Source organism: Eptatretus burgeri, chromosome 9 (genome assembly GCF_056783735.1).
Source record: "Eptatretus burgeri isolate ZD-2024b chromosome 9, Ebu_testis_v1, whole genome shotgun sequence".
Classification (NCBI taxonomy): Eukaryota; Metazoa; Chordata; class Myxini; order Myxiniformes; family Myxinidae; genus Eptatretus; species Eptatretus burgeri.
This window is the reverse complement of record NC_140969.1, coordinates 9077119-9085023: the sequence shown is the minus strand read 5'-3', so window position 1 is coordinate 9085023 and position 7905 is coordinate 9077119.

Below are 7905 nucleotides of genomic sequence, written 5' to 3'. Positions count from 1 at the left end.
ACCCTCACTCTCACTCTCACTCCCTGTCTCTCACCCTCACACACCCTCACCCTCACCCCCACTCCCACTCCCACTCTCACTCCCACTCCCTGTCCCTGTCCCTGTCCCAGTCTCTCTCACTCTCACTCTCACCCTCACCCCCAGTCCCAGTCTCTCACTCTCACTCTCACTCACTCTCATTCCCACTCCCACTCTAAGTCCCGGACTCTCACTCTCATTCCCACTCCCACTCTGTCCCAGACTCTCACTCTCTCACCCTCACCCCCAGTCCCAGTCTCTCACTCTCACTCACTCTCATTCCCACTCCCACTCTCAGTCCCAGACTCTCACTCTCACTCTCACTCTCACTCTCTGTCCCTGTCTCGAACCCGCACTCCCAGTCCCATTCCCTGTCCCTCGCTCTCGCTCCAACTCCCACTCCCTGTCACTCTCACTCCCTGTCTCTCACCCTAACCCTCACCCTCACCCTCACCCCCAGACTCTCACTCTCACTCTCAATCCCAGACTCTCACTCTGACTCTCACTCTCATTCCCACTCCCACTCCCAGACTCCCACTCTCTCACCCTCACTCTCACTCTCACTCCCTGTCTCTCACCCTCACCCCTCTGTCTCTCACCCTCACCCTCACCCTCACCCCAGTCCCAGTCTCTCTCTCTCTCACTCTCTGTCCCTGTCTCACACTCTAACACCCACACCCTCACTCTCACTCTCACTGCCACTCCCCCAATCACCCTCACCCCCAGTCCCACACTCTCAGTCCCAGACTGTCACTCTCACTCTCACTCTCTCTCCCACTTCCCCACTGTCACTCTCACTCTCACTCTCACTCTCACTCTCACTGTCTCACTCTCACCCTCACCCTCACTCTCAGTCCCAGTCCCTGTCCTTCGCTCTTGCTCTCGCTCCCACTCTCACTCACACTCTCACACCCACACCCCCACTCTCAGTCCCAGTCACTCTCACTCTCAGTCCCTGTCCCTCAGTCTCAGTCACTCTCACTCTCTGTCTCTGTCTCCCAGTTCCAGTCCCAGTCTCTCACTCTCACTCTCACTCCCTGTCTCTCACCCTCACCCTCACTCCCACTGTCCCACTGTCCCAGTCTCTCACTCTCACTCTCACTCCAACTCTCACTCCCTGTCTCTCAGTCCCATTCACTCTCACTCTCACTCTCACTCCCTGTCTCTCACCCTCACACACCCTCACCCTCACCCCCACTCCCACTCTCACTCCCACTCCCACTCCCTGTCCCTGTCCCTGTCCCAGTCTCTCTCACTCTCACTCTCACTCTCAGTCCCAGTCCCAGTCCCAGTCTGTCACTCACTCTCACTCTCACTCTCAGTCTCACTCTCATTCCCAGTCCCAGTCTCTCACTCTCACTCTCACTCTCACTCTCACTCTCAGTCCCACTCTCAGTCCCACTCTCAGTCCCACTCTCACACTCTGTCCCTGTCTCACACTCCGACTCTCACTCCCACTCTCACTTCCACTCTCACTCCCACTCTCACTCTGTCCCTCACCCTCACTCTCACTCTCACTCTCAGTCTCTCACCCTCACCCTCACTCTTTGTCCCTGTTTCTCACTCTGACACACCCACACTCTCACTCTCTGTCGCTCTCACTCTCTGTCGCTCTCACTCTCTGTCTCTCTCACTCTCTGTCTCTCTCACTCTTTTTCTCTCTGTCTCTGTCTCTGTCTCTGTCCCTCTCACTCTCACTATCACTCCCACTCCCACCCTCAGTCCGACTCAGACTCTCACTCCCACTCCCACCCTCAGTCCCATTCCCTGTCCCTCGCTCTCGCTCCAACTCCCTGTCTCTCACCCTCACCCTCACCTCCAGTCCCTCACTCACTCTAATTCTCAGTCCCAGACTCTCACTCCCTCACCCTCACTCCCAGTCTCAGTCTCAGTCTCTCACTCCCACTCTCACTCTCTGTACCTTTCTCTCACTCTCACTCTCTGTCCCTGTCTCTCACTCTCACGCTCTGTCCCGGTCTCTCACTCTCACTCTCTGTCCCGGTCTCTCACTCTCACTCTCTGTCCCGGTCTCTCACTCTCACTCCGACTCTCACTCCCACTTCTACTCACTACCACTCTCACTCCCACTCTCAACCTGTCCCTCACCCTCACTCTCACTCTCAGTCTCTCACCCTCACCCTCACGCTCTGTCCCTGTCTCTCACTCTCACTCTCTGTCCCGGTCTCTCACTCTCACTCTCTGTCCCGGTCTCTCACTCTCACTCCGACTCTCACTCCCACTTCTACTCACTACCACTCTCACTCCCACTCTCAACCTGTCCCTCACCCTCACTCTCACTCTCAGTCTCTCACCCTCACCCTCACTCTCTGTCCCTGTTTCTCACTCATACACACCCACACCCTCAATCTCACTCTCACTCTCAGTCCCAGACTCTCACTCCCTAACCCTCACTCCCAGTCTCAGTCTCAGTCTCTCACTCCCACTCTCACTCTCTGTACCTTTCTCTCACTCTCTGTACCTGTCTCTCACTCTCACTCTCACTCTCTGTCCCTGTCTCTCACTCTCACTCTCTGTCCCTGTCTCTCACTCTCACTCTCTGTCCCTGTCTCTCACTCTCACTCTCACTCTCTGTCCCGGTCTCTCACTCTCTGTCCCTGTCTCTCACTCTCACTCTCACTCTCACTCCCACTTCTACTCACCACCACTCTCACTCCCACTCTCAACCTCACTCTCACTCTGTCCCTCACCCTCACTCTCACTCTCAGTCTCTCACCCTCACCCTCACTCTCTGTCCCTGTTTCTCACTCATACTCACTCTCACCCCCACCCCCACCCCCACCCCCACTCCCACCCCCACTCCCACCCCCACTCCCACCCCCAGTCCCACCCCCACTCCCACCCCCAGTCCCACCCCCACTCCCACCCCCAGTCCAACCCACACTCCCTGTCCCTCGCTCCCTGTCTCCCACAGTCTCTCACTCTCTCACTCCCACTCCCTGTCTCTGTCTCATTCACACTCAGACTCACACTCTCACTCAGACTCTCACTCCCACCCTCACTCCCACCCCCAGTCCCCTTCCCTCTCCCTCGCTCTCGCACCAACTGCCACTCCCTGTCACTCTCACTCTCACCCTCACCCTCACCCTCACCACCCAGTCCCAGTCTCTCTCTCTCAGTCCCAGTCTCTCACTCTCACTCTCACTCTCACTCCCTGTCTCTCACCCTCACCCTCACTCTCTGTCCCACTCTCACTCCCCGTCTCTCACCCTCACCCTCACCCTCAGTCTCAGTCTCTCACTCTCACCCACACCCTCACTCTCAGTCCCTCTCCCTCAGTCCCAGTCACTCTCACTGTCTAACTCTCACACTCACTCCCAGTCCCAGTCTCTCACTCTCACTCTCACACTCAGTCCCACTCTCACTCTCTGTCCCTGTCTCACACTCCGACTCTCACTCCCACTCTCACTCTGTCCCTCACCGTCACTCTCACTCCCACCCTCAGTCTGACTCAGACTCAGACTCAGACTCTCACTCTGACACTCACTCTCACACACCCACACTCTCACTCTCACTCTCTGTCTCACTCTCACACACCCTCTCCCTCATTCCCACTCCCACTCTCACTCTCACTCTCACTCCCACTCTCTGTCCCTGTCTCTGTCCCTGTCCCTGTCCCTGTCCCAGTCCCAGTCCCAGTCCCAGTCTCTCACTCTCACTCTCACTCTCTGTCCCTGTCTCAGTCCCACTCTCACTCTCACTCTCACTCTCTGTCCCTGTCTCAGTCCCGCTCTCACTCTCACTCTCTGTCCCTGTCTCACACTCCTACTCTCACTCTCACTCTCACTCCCTGTCTCTCACACTCACCCTCACCCTCACTCTCTGTCCCTGTCTCTCACTCACACACCCACACCCACACTCTCACTCTCTGTCCCAGTCACTCTCACTCTCACTCTCACTCTCACTCTCTGTCCCTCAGTCCCAGTCATTCTCACTCTAACTCTCACTCTCTGTCCCTGTCCCTCAGTCCCTCTCACTCTCACTCCCTGTCTCTCACCCTAACCCTCACCCTCACACCCAGACTCTCACTCTCACTCTCAGTCCCAGACTCTCACTCTGACTCTCACTCTCATTCCCACTCCCACTCCCAGACTCCCACACTCTCACCCTCACTCTCACTCTCACTCCCTGTCTCTCACCCTCACCCCTCTGTCTCTCACCCTCACTCTCAACCCCAGTCCCAGTCTCTCTCTCTCACTCTCTGTCCCTGTCTCACACTCTAACACCCACACCCTCACTCTCACTCTCACTCCCACTCCCCCCCTCCCCCTCACCCCCAGTCCCACACTCTCAGTCCCAGACTCTCACTCTCACTCTCACTCTCTCTCCCACTCCCCCACTGTCACTCTCACTCTCACTCTCACTCTCACTGTCTCACTCTCACCCTCACCCTCACTCTCAGTCCCAGTCCCTGTCCTTCGCTCTTGCTCTCGCTCCCACTCTCACTCACACTCTCACACCCACACCCCCACTCTCAGTCCCAGTCACTCTCACTCTCAGTCGCTGTCCCTCAGTCTCAGTCACTCTCACTCTCTGTCTCTGTCTCCCAGTTCCAGTCCCAGTCTCTCACTCTCACTCTCACTCCCTGTCTCTCACCCTCACGCTCACTCCCACTGACCCACTGTCCCAGTCTCTCACTCTCACTCTCACTCCAACTCTCACTCCCTGTCTCTCAGTCCTATTCACTCTCACTCTCACTCTCAATCCCTGTCCCTCAGTCCCAGTCACCCTCACTCTCGCTCTCACTCCCTGTCTCTCACCCTCACACACCCTCACCCTCACTCCCACTCCCACTCTCACTCCAACTCTCACTCTCACTCCCTGTCTCTCAGTCCCATTCACTCTCAATCCCTGTCCCTCAGTCCCAGTCAACCTTACTCTCACTCTCACTCCCTGTCTCTCACCCTCACACACCCTCACCCTCACCCCCACTCCCACTCCCACTCTCACTCCCACTCCCACTCCCTGTCCCTGTCCCTGTCCCAGTCTCTCTCACTCTCACTCTCACTCTCAGTCCCAGTCCCAGTCCCAGTCTCTCACTCACTCTCACTCTCACTCTCAGTCCCACTCTCACTCTCAGTCCCAGTCCCAGTCCCAGTCTCTCACTCTCACTCTCACTCTCACTCTCACTCTCAGTCCCACTCTCACACTCTGTCCCTGTCTCACACTCCGACTCTCACTCCCACTCTCACTTCCACTCTCACTTCCACTCTCACTCCCACTCTCACTCTGTCCCTCACTCTCACTCTCAGTCTCTCACCCTCACCCTCACTCTTTGTCCCTGTTTCTCACTCTGACACACCCACACTCTCACTCTCTGTCGCTCTCACTCTCTGTCTCTCTCACTCTCTGTCTCTCTCACTCTTTTTCTCTCTGTCTCTGTCTCTGTCTCTGTCCCTCTCACTCTCACTCTCACTCCCACTCCCACCCTCAGTCCGACTCAGACTCTCACTCCCACTCCCACCCTCAGTCCCATTCCCTGTCCCTCGCTCTCGCTCCAACTCCCTGTCTCTCACCCTCACCCTCACCTCCAGTCCCTCACTCACTCTCATTCTCAGTCCCAGACTCTCACTCCCTCACCCTCACTCCCAGTCTCAGTCTCAATCTCTCACTCCCACTCTCACTCTCACTCTCTGTACCTTTCTCTCACTCTCACTCTCTGTACCTCACTCTCACTCTCACTCTCTGTCCCTGTCTCTCACTCTCACGCTCTGTCCCGGTCTCTCACTCTCACTCTCTGTCCCGGTCTCTCACTCTCACTCTCTGTCCCGGTCTCTCACTCTCACTCCGACTCTCACTCCCACTCTCAACCTGTCCCTCACCCTCACTCTCACTCTCAGTCTCTCACCCTCACCCTCACTCTCTGTCCCTGTTTCTCACTCATACACACCCACACCCTCAATCTCACTCTCACTCTCAGTCCCAGACTCTCACTCCCTCACCCTCACTCCCAGTCTCAGTCTCAGTCTCTCACTCCCAGTCTCAGTCTCAGTCTCTCACTCCCACTCTCACTCTCTGTACCTTTCTCTCACTCTCTGTCCCTGTCTCTCACTCTCACTCTCTGTCCCTGTCTCTCACTCTCACTCTCTGTCCCTGTCTCTCACTCTCACTCTCTGTCCCTGTCCCTGTCTCTCACTCTCACTCTCACTCTCACTCTCACTCTCACTCTCACTCTCTGTCCCGGTCTCTCACTCTCACTCTCTGTCCCTGTCTCTCACTCTCACTCTCACTCCCACTTCTACTCACTACCACTCTCACTCCCACTCTCAACCTCACTCTCACTCTGTCCCTCACCCTCACTCTCACTTTCAGTCTCTCACCCTCACCCTCACTCTCTGTCCCTGTTTCTCACTCATACTCACTCTCACCCCCACCCCCACTCCCACCCCCAGTCCCACCCCCACTCCCACCCCCAGTCCCACCCCCACTCCCACCCCCAGTCCCACCCCCAGTCCCACCCCAGTCCCACCCCCACTCCCACCCCCAGTCCCACCCCCAGTCCCTGTCCCTCGCTCCCTGTCTCCCACAGTCTCTCACTCTCTCACTCCCACTGCTTGTCTCTGTCTCATTCACACTCAGACTCACACTCTCACTCAGACTCTCACTCCCACCCTCACTCCCACCCCCAGTCCCATTCCCTCTCCCTCGCTCTCGCTCCAACTCCCACTCCCTGTCACTCTCAGTCTCACCCTCACCCTCACCCTCACCACCCAGTCCCAGTCTCTCACTCTCAGTCCCAGTCTCTCACTCTCACTCTCACTCTCACTCTCACTCCCTGTCTCTCACCCTCACCCTCACTCTCTGTCCCACTCTCACTCCCCGTCTCTCACCCTCACCCTCACCCTCAGTCTCAGTCTCTCACTCTCACCCACACCCTCACTCTCAGTCCCTCTCCCTCAGTCCCAGTCACTCTCACTGTCTAACTCTCACACTCACTCTCAGTCCCAGTCCCTGTACCTGTCCCTCGCTCTTGCTCTCGCTCCCACTCACACTCTCACAACCACACCCTCACTCTCAGTCCCTGTCCCTCAGTCTCAGTCACTCTCACTCTCACTCTCATTCTCACTCTGTCTCCCAGTCCCAGTCCCAGTCTCTCACTCTCACTCTCACTCCCTGTCTCTCACCCTCACCCTCACTCCCACTGTCCCACTGTCCCAGTCTCTCACTCTCACTCCCTGTCTCTCAGTCCCATTCACTCTCACTCTCACTCTCAATCCCTGTCCCTCAGTCCCAGTCACCCTCACTCTCACTCTCAGTCTCTCACCCTCACACACCCTCACCCTCACCCTCACTCCCACTCCCACTCCCACTCCCACTCTCACTCTCACTCCCACTCCCACTCCCTGTCCCTGTCCCAGTCTCTCTCACTCTCACTCTCAGTCCCAGTCCCAGTCCCAGTCCCAGTCTCTCACTCTCACTCTCAGTCCCACTCTCACTCTCTGTACCTGTCTCATACTCCGACTCTCACTCCCACTCTCACTCTGTCCCTCACCCTCACTCTCACTCTCACTCTCAGTCTCTCACCCTTCACCCTCACTCTCTGTCCCTGTTTCTCACTCTCACACACCCACACCCACACCCACACCCACACTCTCACCCCAGTCCCAGTCTCACTCTCAATCTCAGTCCCTGTCTCCCACTCCCACCCACTCTCACTCTTACTCTCATTCCCACTCTCACTCCCACTCTGTCCCAGACTCTCACTCTCTTACCCTCACCCCCAGTCCCAGTCTCTCACTCTCACTCCCTGTCTCTCAGTCCCATTCACTCTCACTCTCACTCTCACTCTCAATCCCTGTCCCTCAGTCCCAGTCACCCTCACTCTCACTCTCAGTCTCTCACCCTCACACACCCTCACCCTCACCCCCA